The sequence below is a fragment of the Somniosus microcephalus genome, chromosome 1 (assembly GCF_052327205.1).
Source record: "Somniosus microcephalus isolate GS21.2 chromosome 1, FLI_Smic_1.0, whole genome shotgun sequence".
NCBI lineage: Eukaryota > Metazoa > Chordata > Chondrichthyes > Squaliformes > Somniosidae > Somniosus > Somniosus microcephalus.
The window spans coordinates 54,018,595-54,037,017 of NC_140987.1; the positions used below are offsets into that span (position 1 = coordinate 54,018,595).

At 49.3% G+C, this 18,423-nt stretch overlaps 1 protein-coding gene across 1 annotated transcript in view; it reads right to left on the reverse strand.

The window, feature by feature from the left end:
- LOC147124084 (ufm1-specific protease 2-like) overlaps nucleotides 1-18,423 on the reverse strand; it is a 182,098-nt gene that overhangs the window by 26,822 nt on the left and 136,853 nt on the right. The gene's annotated exons all lie outside the window — the stretch shown is intronic.

Below are 18,423 nucleotides of genomic sequence, written 5' to 3' on the forward strand. Positions count from 1 at the left end.
GCATCCACTGCCCTCTGGGGTAGAGAATTCCAAAGATTCACCACCCTCTGAGTGAAGAAATTTCTCCTCATCTCAGTCTTAAATGGCCGACCCCTTATTCTGAGACTGAGACCCCTGGTTCTAGACTCTCCAGCCAGGGGAAAGATCCTCCCTGCATCTACCCTGTCAAGCCCTGTAAGAATTTTGTATGTTTCAATGAGATCACCTCTCATTCTTCTAAACTTGAGAGAATATAGGCCGAGTCTACTCAATCTGTCCTCATAGGACAATCCCCCCATCCCAGGAACCAGTCTGGTGAACCTTCGTTGCACTCCCTCTATGGAAAGTATATCCTTCCTTAGGTAAGGAGACCATAAAGGTACACAATACTCCAGGTGTAGTCTCACCAGGGCCCTATATAATTGCAGTAAGATGTCTTTACTCTTATATTCAAATCCTCTTGTAATAAAGGCCAACATACCATTTGCTTCCCTAATTGTTGCTGTACCTGCATGTTAACATTCAGTGATTCATGTACAAGGACATCCAGGTCCCTTTGAACACCAACATTTCCCAATCTCTCACCATTTAAAAAATACTCTGCTTTTCTATTTTTCCTACCAAAGTGGATAATTTCACATTTCTCCACATTATATTCCATTTGCCATGTTCTTGCCCACTTACGTAGCCTGTCTATATTCCCTTGAAGCCTCCTTGCATCCTCCTCACAACTTACATTCCCACTTAGCTTTGTATCATCAGCAAACTTGGATATATTATATTTGGTCCCCTCATCCAAATCATTGATGTAGATTGTGAATAGCTGAGGCCCAAGCACTGATCCTTGTGGTACCCCACTTGTTACAGCCTGCCAACTCAAAAATGACCCGTTTATTCCTACTCTCTGTTTTCTGTCCATTAACCAATCCGCAATCCATGCTAGTATATTACCCCCAATCCCATGAGCCCTAATTTTGTTTAATAACCTTTTGTGTGGCACCTTATCGAATGCCTTCTGAAAATCCAAATACACCACATCCACTGGTTTCCTTAGTTGCTAGTTACAAAAAACTCTAACAGTCGCATTAATTTCTGTTAATTTTGGGTGAGAGAGCAGCTATTGGGAGGGAGCAAGAGCTCGGGGCTTGGTGGGGGAAAAATAGAGTGGCTATCGGGAGGAAGGGAGTGAGAGATTGGGGCCTGGTTTGGAAGTGGGGGGGCGGAGAAAGCGGCTCTTGGGAGGGTTGTAGCGATTGATCAGGACTGGGGGGGATAAGGTCATCGATCACGGCAGCAGGGATAGAGAGGCCGTAATCGGCAAGGGAGAGGCCGAAGGCACTCCTGCTCCTCCTGGCCCACAACGACTGCTGTAAAAGGCATTTACCTTTTTGAGCTAGCAGCTCCAACCTTCCCTTTCACTATTAGGTTTCACAAGCCCTGGGAAACCCGGCCGGCAACTGTTAAATTTAAATAAGGCTCCCAATTACACATGTGGGAGCCTGATTTAAATATGTTGGTGACGATAGGACACTCGCACGGCACGCTACCTGCCAGCCTAAAAATGGCGATAGGCATGTAGATGGCAGGTTGGGATGCATACACCGTTGACATTTTTTTTAACATAGAAACATAGGGGGCGATTTTCCCACTGGAGGCGAGATGGAGGCGGGTTTCAGTTTGGGTGGGTTTGAAACTCGCCTCCACTGATGGGAAAATCACAAATTTTTGAAACCTATGATTGGCCACTTGATTTCAGAGGTGTGGGATGCCCTTGCTCAATTAATGTTTTGGGACTGAAACTCGCCTCTGTTGACAGCACTTTTCCAGTCTGATTTTATGACTTCTTGCTCCCTTGGCTCATTCCACAGCATTTCTGCATCTCCTGCACCACGTCCAACATCTTTTGAGAAACCACTATGTCCAATTCCAAGACAAGGGCCTACCTGAGGCTCTCAGATGAGGCGCTGCAAATGTTGTTTGAGGGGGTGATAGCTAGCATGGAGGTGCTCTTCCACTCATCTCGGAGGAAGGGGCCTGGCAAAGAAACCAAGGCTGTTTGTGTACAGCTGGCAAGGGATATAACCTCCAGATCTGTGTGCAGATAGGGAGACTGTTTTGTGTATTGATGAAATGCCATCCCTGTTGGCCATCTGTTCTTTCGCCTTAGGCAGCTCCACATTGCGGGCACCGGCATACTTGCATTGTCAGGTTGGTGGCCTGAGTGAAAGGAGGCCAGAGTGTCATGTCCATTGTCAATGATGTCCTAGGATGGAGCCAAGGACATGTGCCAACTTGGGCAACCTATGCAAATCTGGCCATGATAAGTTCATCCCTTGCATCCTGGGCAGCCATGTGCTCGCGTGCTGCCGCTGCCGCTGGTCGATACACCGGTGCTCTGACCTCCTCCTCCTCCTCCTCCAGATCCTCCTCCTCCTCCTCATCTGAGGTCGATGCAGAAAGAAAACGAATGGTTCCCATTCTGCTTGTAGATGCCTCCTTTGGGGAAGCGCTCATTGCAAGCGGGGAGAGGGTCTTCCAAGGAGGTCCCACAGTTGATGGAGTCAAGCTGCAGCAACTCTGACTTCGGAAGGCCTTCTAAAAGTGCTCAGAGACCTCTTAAAGCCAAGGTCTGGCACCTGCAAGTAAGCCTTGCTACAGTGAACGAGGTCTTGTTAGACCTGCAGCAGTGAGGAGGCCACCCACGAGTCAACCCGCCAGGTTTGCCTGGCGTGGTTCAGGAGGTGTGAGAAGCATGCCGAAATGCTGAAAAAATCAGGAGGGCCTCTGAAAATAGGCTTAGAGAGGCCCTTAACAAGCATTTAAGGAGGTTAAATAGCGCAATGGCCAGCTGGAGACGGGAGCGTTTCCCGACCTCCAAAGCCGGCACCTGCAAAATCCTGCGGAGGCGGGTTCCAAACCCGACCTCTTTGAATCTGATTTTCCCGCCTCCAAACCCACCTCCTCCAACGTCAGAAAATCGCCCCCATAGAAAAATAGGAGCAGGAGTAGGCCATTCGGCCCTTCGAGCCTGCTCCGCCATTCAATATGATCATGGCTGATCCTCTATCTCAATACCATATTCCTGCTCTCTCCCCATATCCCTTGATGCCTTTTGAGTCTAGAAATCTCTTTATCTCCTTCTTAAATATATTCAGTGACTTGGACTCCACAGCCTTCTGTGGTAGAGAATTCCACAGGTTCACCACCCTCTGAGTGAAGAAATTTCTCCTCATCTCAGTCCTAAATGTCCTACCCCGTATCCTGAGACTGTGACCCCTCATTCTCGACCCTCCAGCCAGGGGAAACATCCTCCCGGCATCCAGTTGTGGGGGGTTAATATCGAGGCTATCTCATTTATCTCACGATAAATATGTCAGGATGTTGGATTTTATTCCTCTACTAGTTTCAATATATCCCAGTTAACCATTATGCCATTTAGTAAACAAATATCATGTTTGTATCCAAATTCAGACCGAAACCAATATCTAAATAATTTATTCAAATGTCGAATTTTCAATTGGCCCAAACCGAGCCGACTTTTAGGTTTGAGACCAGGAGCAGTTCATAGGGATAAGGAGAAAATAGGTATATGGGACTTAACATAAGAACATAAGAAATAGGAGCAGGAGTAGGCCAATCGGCCCCTCGAGCCTGCTCCGCCATTCAATAAGATCATGGCTGATCTGATCCTAACCGCCAATCCACTATCACAGAACCATCTCCTGAATCTAACAGAATTAGACACACGAAATAGGAGCAGGATCAGGCTACACGGCCCCTGGGCCCGCTCCGCTACCCACAGGGCCATGACCATTCCGAACCTAGACTCATGTCCAAATTCCTGCCCGCTCCCCATAACCCTTAATTCCCTTTACTTCTAGGAAACTGAAGTTAACATAAGAAATAAGAGCAGGAGTAGGCCACACGGCCCCTTGAGCCTGCTCCGTCATTCAATAAGATCATGGCTGATCATCAGCCTCAACTCCAATTTCCCACCCGATCTCCATATCCCTTGATTCCCCTGGAGTCCAAAAATCTATCTATCTCAGCCTTTAATATACTTAAAGACTCAGCAATCACAGCCCTCTGGGGCAGAGAATTTCAAAGATTCGCAACCCTCTGAGTGAAGAAATTCCTCCTCATCTCAGTCTTAACATAGAAACATAGAAGATAGGAGCAGGAGTAGGCCATTCGGCCCCTCGAGCCTGCTCCGCCACTCAATGAGATCATGGCTGATCATCCACATTCAGTACCCTGTCCCTGCCTTCTCCCCATATCCCTTGATCCCTTTAGCCTTAAGAAATATATCCAACTCCTTCTTGAATATTTTTAATGAATTGGCCTCAACTGCCTTCTGTGGTAGAGAATTCCAGAGGTTCACCACTCTCTGGGTGAAGAAATTCCTCCTCATCTCTGTCCTAAATGGCTTATGTTAGATCCGTGGTTCAGTGGATAAATAATCACACGGATGCTGTACATTAACAAATAACAGGTCTTTACTGGAGGAGGCTAATCTCTAGACTGGGGTACAGAGCCATGCGCACAGCTTATATACCGGTGTGGTCACTGCCGGTACTACAGTATACAGGCGCTGTAAAAAGTAGTTCTGACTTAAAGGCACATACACTACAATTCCTCCCTTTTTAGATTAATAATACCCCCTTAATATTCAAATAACAATTACATTTTTACATGTACATTCAATAACAAAAGTCCATTTATAGATTCAGTCTTTGGGGCGGCTTCCTGACCCTTTCGGGATAGCGCCTTTCCAGAGGTTCTTGTTCTTGGTGCAGAGGCGATTCTGACCCCTTTTCATCGGGTAGTTCATCGGGTTCCACTGCTACTGGGTCTGAAGTAGATGCTACCGGTATGTCGGGTTCATCCCCAGGTACTCGAGACATGGGGTTGGCGCATTCCTGTGGTGCTAAGATCTGATCGACGTGGCGTCTCACAATGTTCTCCCCGACATCCACGGTGTACATTAATGGCCCCTGCCTTGTACATATCGTTCCGGGTTGCCACTTCTCTGTTCGATAGTCCCGGGCCAAGACTGGTTGCCCTACATTGAAGCTCCTTGTCAGCTTCTCGTTGATGTGCTGGAATTGCTTGTCCTCAACATTTCTTCGCACATTTGGTCTGAGCAAGTCCAGACGAGATCTCAACCTTCGGTTAAAGAACATCATGGCCGGGGTCTGGTTGGTAACTGCATGTGTCGTGTTTCGGTAGGCTAATAAGAAATTGTCCAGCTTATGCTGTAGTGGAATTTCCTCATCGCACATGGCCTTTATCGCCTTCTTAAAGGTTTGTACGAACCTCTCAGCCAATCCATTGGTGGCTGGATGATACGGGGCGGATGTGTAATGCTTTACCCCATTCCTTTTCATTAATTTTTGGAACTCGTCGGACACAAACTGTGGTCCATTATCAGAGCAGATCTGCTCTGGCAAACCGTTTCTGGCAAATATGGTCCGTAGGACTGCAATCGTTTTCTCTGTAGTGGTTGAAGACATCTTTATCACCTCAGGCCACTTTGAATGAGCATCCACTGCTATTAAGAACATTGAGTCCATGAATGGACCAGCGAAATCAATGTGCACCCGTTGCCATGGAGAGGAGGGCCACTCCCATGGGTGTAGAGGGGCATGTGGTGGTGCATTTTGGACCTTCTGGCATCCTAAGCAGCTCTTCGTTAGGTCTTCGATTTGTTGATCGATTCCCGGCCACCACACATAAGCCCTAGCAAGGCTTTTCATTTTCACTCCCCCCAGATGACCTTCATGTAGCTCATTTAGCACTCTCTCCCTTAACTTGGGTGGAATCACCACTCTGGCTCCACACATCATTGTCCCCTGGCATACTGACAGCTGTTCTCTTCTGGATGAGAATGCTGGCAACAGTGAGTCGCCATGTGTTGGCCATCCCCTCACCGTCAATTCATATACCCGTGACAGCGTCGGATCATTGCGGGTCTCCTTCTCTATATCCGCGTTTGTTACTGGCAATCGTTCAATTATCGACGAATAAAATATCTCGATAGGGTCCACTGCTGGTGCTTCCTCCACCGTAGGCAGTGGCAGGCGCGATAGCCCATCAGTGTTCCCATGCTGTTTCGTGCCTTTATATTCTATTTCATATTGATTCGCCCCTAGAAACAGGGACCATCTTTGTAACCGCTGTGCAGTCATTACTGGCACGCCCTTCTTAGGATTAAAGATGGAGACTGATGTGCCTCAATAATCCCGAGACTCGATGTTAGCGGAACAAAACAAGGCTTTTATTAACTTAGAAGATAACACGCAGTGGAGAGAGGTATCTTCCATCTGGAGCTCTGCAGTACTGGATATGAGGCCAGACTGAGCTGGCTTACATAGAGGCCAGTTATGGGCGGAGCCCTACACACAACACATTCCATACATTCCAATATACAATACAATGGTGAGGAGAAACCTGAAACCAATCACAGTCACAGGCAATACAATGGTGAGGGGGAACCTGAAACCAACCACAGTCACAGGCAGTGATGAATGGAATATTTCATCACATTCACCCCTTCTATAGATTTAGTCTGTTCGGGGGTTTGGTAGTCCTCTGTGACCGACATGGCTGTTGTGGTGTCGCGGGTGTCGGCTGGGTGTCCCCGGTGGCCTCCTGGGTCTCTGCCGGGGGTGCCGCCAGGGTTGTTGTAGGGGTAGTTGGTGGGGGTGCCGTTGGTCGATGTTCTTCCGGGGGTGATGGAAGAGTGGTGGGTGGGTAAGAGTTGCTGTGGTCGTTGTTGCTGCTATTGCCGTGGTTGTTGTCGTTACCGGCTGGGGCGACGTCTTTTATTGACACGGTGTCCTCCCTTCCGTCGGCGTGCCGGACATACGCGTATTGGGGGTTGGCGTGGAGTAGGTGCACTGGCTCCACGAGAGGGTCCGTCTTATGGCCCCTCACATGCCTTCGCACGAATACTGGACCTGGGGTGGAGAGCCATGACGGCATGGATACGCCTGAGGTGGATTTCCGGGGAAAGCTAAACATTCGTTCATGAGGCGTGGCATTAGTGGCAGTACACAATAGCGACCGTATCGAATGGAGCACATCTGAGAGGACTTCCTGCCAGCGGGAGATAGGGAGGCCCTTGGTCCTTAGAGCTAGAGTGACTGCTTTCCATACTGTCCCGTTCTCTCGCTCCACTTGACCGTTACCCCGGGGGTTGTAGCTGGTGGTACGGCTCGTGGCGATACCCCTGGACAGCATGTACTGGCGTAGCTCTTCACTCATGAAGGACGCCCCCCTATCCGTGTGGATGTAGCTCGGCATACCGAACAGGCAGAACAGGCTGTTGAGGCATTTAATGACCGTGGCGCTGGTCATGTCTGGACAGGGGAAGGCGAATGGGAACCGGGAGTATTCGTCCACAATGTTCAGGAAGTAAACATTGCGGTCGACGGACGGGAGGGGGCCCTTGAAATCTAAGCTGAGCCGCTCAAAGGGCCGTGTAGCTTTGATTAAGTGGGCTCTATCAGGGTGGTAGAACCGAGGCTTGCACTCCGCGCAAGTGCGGCAGTTCCTGGTCAGAGACCGAACTTCCTCAATCGAGTAGGGTAAGTTGCGGGACTTTATGAAGTGGAACAGCCGCGTGACCCCTGGGTGGCAGAGGTCGTTGTGGAGGGTCTGTAGCCGATCCCCGGTGGCGCTGGCACACATCCCTCGTGAGAGGGCATCTGGGGATTCGTTAAGGGCCCCTGGCCGGTAAATGATGTCATACTCGAAGGTGGAGAGCTCGATCCGCCACCTAAGAATCTTGTCATTTTTGATCTTCCCCCTCTGTTTATTATTGAACATAAACGCTACCGACCGCTGGTCGGTAAGTAGGGTGAAGCGTTTGCCGGCTAGGTAGTGGCGCCAGTGGCGCACTGCCTCCACGATGGCTTGGGCCTCCTTTTCCACGGAGGAGTGTCTGATCTCGGGCCCTTGGAGGGTCCTCGAGAAGAAAGCTACGGGCCGCCCCGCCTGGTTGAGGGTGGCCGCCAAGGCAAAGTCAGACGCATCACTTTCCACTTGAAATGGAGTGTTCTCGTCCATTGCCTGTAGCGTGGCCCGCTCAATATCCTGCTTAATGCTTTTGAAGGCGGCGTGGGCCTCAGCAGAGAGCGGAAAAGAGGATGCTTTCAAGAGGGGGCGGGCTTTGTCGGAGTAGTTGGGGACCCATTGGGAATAATAAGAAAATAACCCCAGGCACCTTTTCAGGGCTTTGGGAGTGTTGGGCAGGGGCAGCTCCCGTAGGGGGCGCAATCGGTCGGGGTCTGGTCCGATTTCCCCATTCTCCACCACGCTGCCTAGTATGCAGACGCGCGTGGTGTTGAAAACGCACTTGTCCTCGTTGTAGGTGAGGTTGAGATTTTGTGCGGTTTTCAGGAACTTCTCGAGGTTCGAGTCGTGATCCTGCTGGTTGTGACCGCAGATGGTGACGTTGTCGAGGTAGGGGAAGGTTGCCTGCAAGTGGTGGTCATCGACCATGCGATCCATCTCCCTCTGGAAGACCGAGACCCCATTCGTCACCCCAAAGGGGACTCTGAGGAATTGGTAGAGGCGTCCGTTCGCCTCGAAGGCGGTGTACGGGCGGTCCTCTGGTCTGATAGGGAGCTGGTGGTACGCTGACTTGAGGTCGATGGTGGAGAACACCCGGTATTGGGCGATTTGGTTCACCATTTCTGATATGCGGGGTAGCGGGTAGGCGTCTAGTTGGGTGTACCTGTTGATCGTTTGGCTATAGTCGATCACCATCCGTTTCTTCTCGCTACCCCTTACCACCACCACTTGGGCGCGCCACGGGCTATTGCTGCATTCAATAATGCGCTCTTTCAGGAGCCTGTCTACCTCGGTCACGATAAACCGCCTGTCCTCCCAGCTGTACCTCCTGCTTTTGGTCGCTATTGGCCGGCAGTTAGGGGTAAGGTTCGCGAATAGCGAAGGCGGCTTTACCTTCAGGGTAGCCAGGCCGCACACTGTGAGGGGCGGCTGGGACCCACCGTACTTGAGCGTGATGCTTTGGTGGTTGCACTGGAAATCCAGGCCCAAGATCACGCTCGCGCATAGATTCTTCATGATTAATACTTTAAAATTATCGTATACCGTCTCGTTAACGGACAATTGTACCGTGCAGTAACCCAGAATGGTCGATGTCTGGGTTTTATCAGCCATAGAGATGGTACCCCGAGTAGGGACCACCTTTAGGGAGAGTTGTTGTGCCAGTTCAGGGTGGATAAAACTCTCCGTGCTTCCGCTGTCAATTAAACATTTAACCCGGCACCCGTTTACCTCGATGTCCACCATTGATTTGGATAGCGGGTGGGGCCTGGTCTGGTCCACTGTGACCGATGCCACTGTAGGGCCCTGATCGAGACAAGATGGCGTCCACGCTGTCTGCTCACAAGATGGCGGACCCCACGAGGTCGGGCAAGATGGCGTCCAAGATGGCCGCTCCCACGGTGCACACGCGGCGGTGGCGGGTTTTGGTTTTCCGGCGGGGTTCCCTCTGCACACCTTCCCGAAGTGCCCCTTCTTACCGCACTTAAAGCAGGTGGTGCCTTTCGCCGGGCACAGGTTTCTGGTGTGCTTTGGCTGCCCGCAGAAGTAGCAGTTGGGTCCCCGACGCGTCGCGGCTGTCGTAGGGCTTCTGGGGGGAGAGCGGGGCCCCGACGGTGTCGGGCTGCCGGGCGGGGAAGATGCCTTCCAGGATGGCGGCGCCCTTGGTGCACACGTGGCGGCGTGGACGGCGCGGGCTGAAGAGTAGGCGTCCGAGTTTCTCTGGGCCACATCCAGGGATCGCGCGGTGTCCGCAGCCTGTTTCAGGTCCAATCCCGTTTTTTCCAGCAGTCTTTGCCGGATGTAAGTGGAGCTGAGGCCTGTGATAAAGGCATCGCGAACAAGCTCGTCGGTGTACACTGCGGCTTTTACATCTCGGCACTTGCAGTCTTTGCCAAGCATTTTCAGGGTGCCTAGGAACTCCTCCACCGATTCCCCAGGTCGCTGTGCGCGAGTGGCGAGCAGATGCCTAGCATACACCTCATTTGTAGGCTGCTGGTAATGCGCCTTTAAGATGTCGCAGGCGGCCAGGTACGTGTCGGCGTCTTGGATGAGGGGGTAAACCCGGTGGCTTACCCAATTCCGCAGAATTCCGAGTTTCATACTCGCAGCGTCCGTAGCGTCTTTGACGGCTGCGGAATTGTCCAGGAAGAATTCCATGTACATAAACCAGTGTCCGAAGTGTGCTGATGCGTCCGGAGCATGCTGATCCAAATCCAAACGTTCGGGTTTCAGCAGTTGATCCATTGTGCTGAAAAATAAGTTAATAAAATTGATGTGCCTCAATAATCCCGAGACTCGATGTTAGCGGAACAAAACAAGGCTTTTATTAACTTAGAAGATAACACGCAGTGGAGAGAGGTATCTTCCATCTGGAGCTCTGCAGTACTGGATATGAGGCCAGACTGAGCTGGCTTACATAGAGGCCAGGTATGGGCGGAGCCCTACACACAACACATTCCATACATTCCAATATACAATACAATGGTGAGGAGAAACCTGAAACCAACCACAGTCACAGGGAATACAATGGTGAGGGGAAACCTGAAACCAACCACAGTCACAGGCAGTGATGAATGGAATATTTCATCACAGAGACAAGTGGTTGGTGGTCAGTCAGCAAGGTGAACTCCTGCCCATGCAGATAGTGGTTGAATTTTTTTACTCCCCATACTGGGCTGAGGGCCTCCCTGTCAATCTGGGCGTAGTTGTGCTCGGCTGAGGTTAGTGACCGAGACGCAAAGGCTACTGGCCTCTCCAACCCGTCCGGGAATTTGTGTGACAGCACCGCTCCAATGCCGTAGGGTGATGCATCACATGCCAAACAAATTGGTAGTGCTGGGTTGAAATGGGCCAACACCTCTTTTGATGTGATCAATTCTTTACACTTCTGGAAAGCTCGTCTACGTTCGTCATCCCACTTCCATGGTACCCCTGTTTGCAGTAGGGTGTTCAGCGGGTGTAATACTGTAGACAAATTTGGTAAGAACTTGTGGTAATAGTTTACCAGCCCGAGGAACGACCTCAGTTGTGACACATTTTCTGGTGCTGGAGCCTTGACTACTGCCTCAATCTTGTCAGGGGACTTATGTAACCCCTCTTCATCGATGACGTGGCCGCAATACGAGATCTGTTTCTGGAAAAACTCGCACTTGTGGCGATTAGCTCGTAGCCCATACTCCTTTAATCTGGCGAGCACCTTCTCCAAGTTAGCGAGGTGATCACCGTCATTTTCACCCGTGACCAAGATGTCGTCCAAATAACACTGGGTCCCTGGAATCCCTTGCAGGACTTGATCTATCGCCCTTTGCCAGATAGCCGGAGCCGAGGCTACTCCAAACACCAGCCGGTTGTATTGATAGAGACCTTTATGGGTGTTGATCGTAAGGTAATGTTTCGAAGCTTCTTCTACCTCCATTTGCAAGTACGCCTGGGCTAGATCAATTTTGGTGAAGCGTTTACCACCAGATAGCGAGGTGAAAATATCCTCAATTCGTGGAAGCGGATATTGCACCGTGAAGGACTGGGTTCACTGTCACCTTAAAATCCCCACAGATGCGGACCTTCTTTGGTTCCCCAGGCGTATTACTCAACGACGTCTTCATTACAGGAACGATGGGTGTAGCCCACTCGCTCCAGTCCACTTTGGACAGTACTCCTGAACGCTCCAACCCTTCCAGCTTTGCTTCAACCGCTGGTCTGATCGCATAAGGCACTGGTCTGGCCTTCAGAAACTTTGGGCTTGCATTTTCCTCTATTTTAATTGTTGCTGTTATTCCTTTTAGTGTTCCTAGTCCCTCCTGGAACACTTCTTTTGCGTCAGTTAGCATTTTTGACAGTCGTCCAGGTGTGACGTCGTCATCCTTTTTGGCCTCAACCTTCAGTGCCTGTATGGAATGCCAATCTAATTGTATCGTTCGGATCCATTCACGTCCTAGCAGTGGTTGTCCTCCATTTGGCAATACATATATATCCATTTTAGGTATTTCCTGACCTTTATATGTCACTTTCACCCTTATTTTCCCTTTGGGGTAGACTTTTTGCCCCGTATACGTCTTCAAGACAATCTCTGTAGCTTTCAAGGGTATGTGTGAAAATAGCCGCTTCTAGTCTCTTTGATTTATGACTGTTAGAGCTGACCCTGTGTCCAATTCCATTTCCACTTGGACTCCGTCTATCTTGAGTATAACCCAGATAGTCTGGTGATCCTCCATTTCGGTTACATTATGTAGTTTCAGACAACCCAGCTCCTTGCTTCCGGAGTCTGTGTCACTTTTTTGTTCGTCTGAACCACTGTCCATCACCTGGTGTACCTTTTTGTACTTCTCCTGTGGATATTTCTTACTGTTGGTTTTCTTCCCAGACCTGCAGACTCTTGCTATGTGTCCTGCTTTCCCACACTGTCTGCACACTTGGTCCTTGAACCAACAATCTTTCTGGTCATGTGTTGTTCTGCCACAGCGATAGCACTTCCCTGTTCCATAGGTCATTTCGTTGGTGCCATATTCTTGCGGTCTCCGTTGTATCTCTGCAGCGCCCCTTGCGGCTGCTTCGTGTGATACTGCCATACTGAAAGCTTTGTCCAGCGTAAGGTCCTTTTCTGATAGAAGCCGTTTCTGGGTTCCTTCACTTTGTAGCCCACACACAAACTTGTCCCTTAACGTGTCTGCTAGTCCCGCTCCAAACTGGCAGTATTTCGATAGCTTGCGCAGTTCCGTTAGGTACTCAGCATTGCTTTCGTCTTTGTGTTGGTTCCTTTTATGGAACTTAAATTGTTCTGCTATCAGCAGCGGTGTGGGGTTTAAGTGGTCCTGTAGGATTTCTACTATGCTTTCAAAATTCTTGTTTACCGGCTTCTCTGGGGTTATTAGATTTCGCAGTAACCCATAAGCTTTTGTACCCATGGAATTTAACAGAACCAGTGCTTTATTAGCATCTGGCACTTCATTCGCCCTGCAGTACACCTCAATACGTTCCACATATGTCACCCAATCTTCGACTTCATTGTCGAACGTAGAGATACTGCCACTCTTCGGCATCCTTGGTTGTGCGTTAACTATCACCAATGGCGCCTCCCGCGCTTCCCCTTCTTCTCCGCTGGCACAAAATGGCATCTCCCGTGCTTTCCTTCCTTCCCGCGCTCGCCCGTCTTCTCCGCTGCGGCTTCGCAAAATGGCGTCTCCCGCGCTCTTCCTTCTCCACGGCTCAATGGCGCCTCCCACGCTCTCACTGCTTCTCCGCGACTCAATGGCGTCTCCCGCGCTCTCCCTGCTTCTCCGCGGCTCAATGGCGTCTCCCCTTGCTTCGCCCCGCGGACCCTGCTCAGCCCGTGATCCCTGGCTGTGCTCTGCGCGTTCTTCTCTTGATATTTGCCGACGCCGCTCAGTCTAGAACCCGGCTGTTTCTTACCCTCTCTCTCTCCGGTTTGCAGTATTTTCCCTCGATGCCGCTCGGTGATCAACCCCCGGCTGCGCCCTGCTCTCTTCGCCCTCTATGTTAGCCCGTCGACGCTGCTCGGCTCTCTCTATCTGCCGTCGGTCGGCTCCAGCCGCCGCTGCTCGGGAAGGGTCTGCTCTGGACATGTCGTCGGTCTCTTACTGCTCGTTGTGGCTGGGGAACCAAGCCCGGCTCTCCACAGCCTCCCCAGCGAAGTTGGATCTCTGCCTGACTGCTGGGCGGTTGCTCGCGGTCGACGCCTGTGTTCCTGGACTCGACTATTTTTTTTTTTAATGTTGCAGGTAGATTCGCATCGACACTCGTCGCCACTGTTAGATCCGTGGTTCAATGGATAAATAATCACACGGATGCTGTACATTAACAAATAACAGGTCTTTACTGGAGGAGGGTAATCTCTAGACTGGGGTACAGAGGCATGCGCACAGCTTATATACCGGTGTGGTCACTGCCAGTACTACAGTATACAGGAGCTGTAAAAAGTAGTTCTGACTTAAAGGCACATACACTACAGCTTACCCCTTATCCTTAGACTGTGACCCCTGGTTCTGGACTCCCCGACCATCGGGAACATCCTTCCTGCATCTAGTCTGTCTAGTCCTGTTAGAATTTTATACGTTTCAATGAGATCCCCTCTCATTCTTCTAAACTCCAGCGAGTACAAGCCCAATCGACCCAATCTCTCCTCATACGTCATTCCTGCCATCCCAGGTATCAGCCTGGTGAATCTTCGCTGCACTCCTTCCATGGCAAGAACGTCCTTCCTCAGATAAGGCGACCAAAACTGCACACAATACTCAAGGTGTGGTCTCACCAAGGCCCTGTACAACTGCAGCAAGACATCCTTGTTCCTGTACTCAAACCCTCTCGCTACGAAGGCCAACATACCATTTGCCTTCTTAACCGCCTGCTGCACCTGCATGCTTACCTTCAGCGACTGGTGCACAAGGACACCTGTGGTGTATGTGCCTTTAAGAGCAATTATGGTGTATGTGCCTTTAAGAGCCCCAGGTGTGCGTAATGCCGGTAATTGCCACTTGGGCTATATAAGCCTGTGTATTGTGTATATCCTTTAGAAACCCCAACCCCAGACTTGCTTAGTAAATACCTATGAACCAACTCCTGTCTTCAGTGTCTTTATCTACACACGGACACTACAGTGGCGATGAAGTGGAAACGGACTTACCTGCAATTCGGCAGCACCTCAAGGACATCGATTCCTCCAGCGTCCAGAAGACTCAAGGAAGTAAGAGAAACTGTGGTTTCACCAGCTGGCCAAGCTGGTGACAGGTACTGCGCTAATCCTTCCTGGGCGTCAGGCTGGAGCTCCAGCGGCGGGCTCTACAGCTGAGACAGGCAGCGAAATCGGAGGCAAGCAATAACGGACTGGGAGGGTGCACTCGAGAGACGGCCGGCGCGGCAAGCAGGTCAGCGTTTAGACCTCCGTCGGGAATGAGTCTCCAACAGTGAATAAACGGAAACCACAGTAAAACAGCGTTGTTATCGGTAGCAGCGGCGGGAAAGCGCGGGAAGCGCCATATCTTTGCTACAGAGAGAGAAAAAAAAAAAGCGCGGGAAGCGCCATATCTTTTCTGAAATGCCTAAATCTGGTAATATTGAGGCTTTTGATGGCGAAATAGAAGATTGGACCACATACGTGGAAAGAGTAGAGGTTTATTGTGCTGCAAATGGAATAACAGATGAAAAAAAAGCTTCAGTACTTCTGAACTTAATGGGCGCGAAGACATACGGGCTGCTACGAAATTTAATCAATCCAGCCAAACCAAAGGACAAGACTTTTAAAGAAATTGTTGATACCCTGCAGGAGCATTTAAACCCAACACCGCTGCTGATAGTGGAACGATTCAAGTTCTTCAAGAGAAATCAACACAAGAATGAAAGTAACGCTGATTACCTAACCGAATTAAGAAAGCTATCAAAGTACTGCCAATTCGGAGCAGGACTATCGGATTATCTTCGAGACAAATTTGTTTGCGGTCTCTTAAGTGAAGGAACACAAAAAAGACTGCTTTCTGAAAAAGATTTAACATTGGACAAAGCTTTCAGTATGGCTGTATCATACGAAGCAGCAGCAAAAGGAGCTGCAGAGATACAACAAGAGACACAGGACTTCGGCACCCATAAAATGACACAGGAGTTCGGAAGATGTTATTGCTGCGGCAGATCCACCCATAACCAGAGGGACTGCTGGTTCAAGGGCAAAGCATGCAGGCAATGTGGTAAGATTGGACACATTGCGCGGGTATGCCAATCTGGACAAAATAAATCCACTGACAGAAAACTAAAAATCAATAAAGAAAAGTACAGGAAGGTACAAATGATGACGGACAATAGCTCCGAAGACCAGAATAGCGATAGCGACTCCGGGAACAAGAGACTAAGCTGTCTCAAATTACATAATGTACTTGCCAAAGAGGATTACCAAACCATTTGGGTTACCCTCACAATAGCAGGGTCCCCAGTTAAAATGGAGCTAGATACAGGATCAGCTCTAACCGTAATAAATCGACGACATTACTGTTGTGTATGTAATATGTGTGCTACTTTGAACCTATGGACAGGACTGCACTACTTGTTGGGCGTAGTGATACGCAGTACCACTCCTGGGGAGGTTCTCCACTACTAGGACGGGAGTGGATTAGGAAAATGAATATGGACTGGCATTTCCTACAAACAATAACGAGTGAGAACTCGGTGAAGATAGTCGGCCCAGACTCTGGAACGGATGATGGTAAGCCCAACTCAGGTGCAAAAGACAAAGTTTCAGCACAGAATTCCACTGAGCAACAACAACATAGTTTAACTGTGGATTCTGAGTCTGGCAAGTCTACTGATGTGCCCATTTCTGAGGGACACCGGGCTCGAACTCAACTCCATTTCAAACTACAACAGCAATTAGAACAAATGCTTCGCCGTTTTGAGCAAGAGTTGAATGCAACGAAAGAGTTCTTTGATATCGAGTTGGAGAATCTGGAAAGACAACAGAAGCAGCTGATGGAGAAAATGGAGCAGGAGCACACAAAACGTCTGATGTCAGAGGAGTTAACGGTCAGCCAACTCCTGCATATGCTGAAGGACAGGACTCTGAAATGGGAAAAACTTGAACACGAACTTCAATATTCAAACGAAAGGGGTTCGGAGCTCTCAAAGGTTATTGGAAGAGCTGAGGTGGCAACACAGACTGAGATGACTGCAACAGAGCAGCCCTTGGATGCCAAAAGTACGCTGACTCACGCCAACGTAGAACAACAGACCGCTGAAACAGCTGCTCCGGTAGAGGGATTGAATAGTCCGATCAATCAATCTCCAAAAGAAGTTGAAGTAGTAAAATCTCAAATGAGGTCATTAGTAAACGACTTGCTGAAAGCCCAGAAAAAGCTGGATGAAGAGGTACGCATGAAGAGGTCTCTTCAGGAAAGATGTCTGGACTTGGAACAAAAGCTGGCTAACGCCCAGCTGGGTATGGAGGAAATAGAAGACCCTCTCGCTGGCCTAGATCAGGACGACACCGAATATTACTATGTCCTGTCCTGCCCAACTTGTAACTTCGACTCCCACCATACAGAAATCATGGAGGAGCACCGAAAGTCTACAGAACATCGGGAGAAGGTGGCTCTACTACGGAAAAAGGAGGAAGAGAAGGAGGAACTGCGCATGCAGCTGGCAGCTGACGGAGCCCAGAGAGTCTCCAAGAAGCAGAAAAGGAAAAGTCGAAACAGAAGATGACCCATCTGAACCATTATTACCTCTACCAGATCACACACGTGGACCCTCCGAACGGAGCCAATTCAGTTCGGAAGTTCAAACTGTTAAATCCATGGAAGGACTATTGAATGAGTCACTCCAGCAACGTGAACCGACTCCACCACAGAGATTGAATCTGTGAACTGTTTTCCGCAGAGACTGAATCTGTGATCTGTTTTGACATGAAGTTATCTATGTATCTATGTTATTCTGTTATGTAAACCTGAAGTTATATATGTATATATGTTATTACGTTATGTTAAATGGGGAGATGACTGTAAAGCTAGGAAGGGAGGAATGTTGTGTATGTAATATGTGTGCTACTTTGAACCTATGGACAGGACTGCACTACTTGTTGGGCGTAGTGATACGCAGTACCACTCCTGGCCATAGGGGTATAAATAGTACTGTGGGTACTGATCCTCCTCAGTTCCCGCCTGTGGGCATGAAGTAAAGACCTATGTATAGTCCCTACCTCCAACCAGTAAAGACCTGTTTGAGTTATACGTTTAAGTCTTTGTGTTAATTGTTCAATACAATACACATACTTAACAATTACGAGAGGCTATTTTCGCATATACCTCTAAAAGACACATCCATTATCTTAAAAACATATACGGGGCAGAAAGTCTACCCCAAAGGAAAAATAAGGGTGCCTGTGGTATACAACGGCAAAGAAATACAAAAGTTGTATTTATACATTCTACAAGATGGTGGTCCACCGTTGTTGGGACGTGAATGGATAAGGAAGATACGTTTAGACTGGCACTCCATTCAGGCACTGACGGTGACCAGTAAGGAAAAAAACAATGATGACATCATACCTGAACGATTAAAAGACATCTTGGCCAACGCCAAAGAAGTGTTTCAAGAGAAACTAGGAACCTTGAAAGGCATCACCGCCTCAATAAAAGTGGAAGATACAGCAATTCCAAAAATTTTTAAGGCAAGACCGGTGCCATACGCAATACGTCCAGCAGTCGAGGCAGAGCTGAAGAATTTGGAAAAGGCAGGCGTATTATCCAAAATAGATTGGAGCGAATGGGCAACACCCATCGTTCCAGTCATGAAAAAAACATTGAAAAATAACTCTGAGGAACAGTAAAAAATTCGCATCTGTGGGGACTTTAAAGTGACTGTAAACCCGGTCCG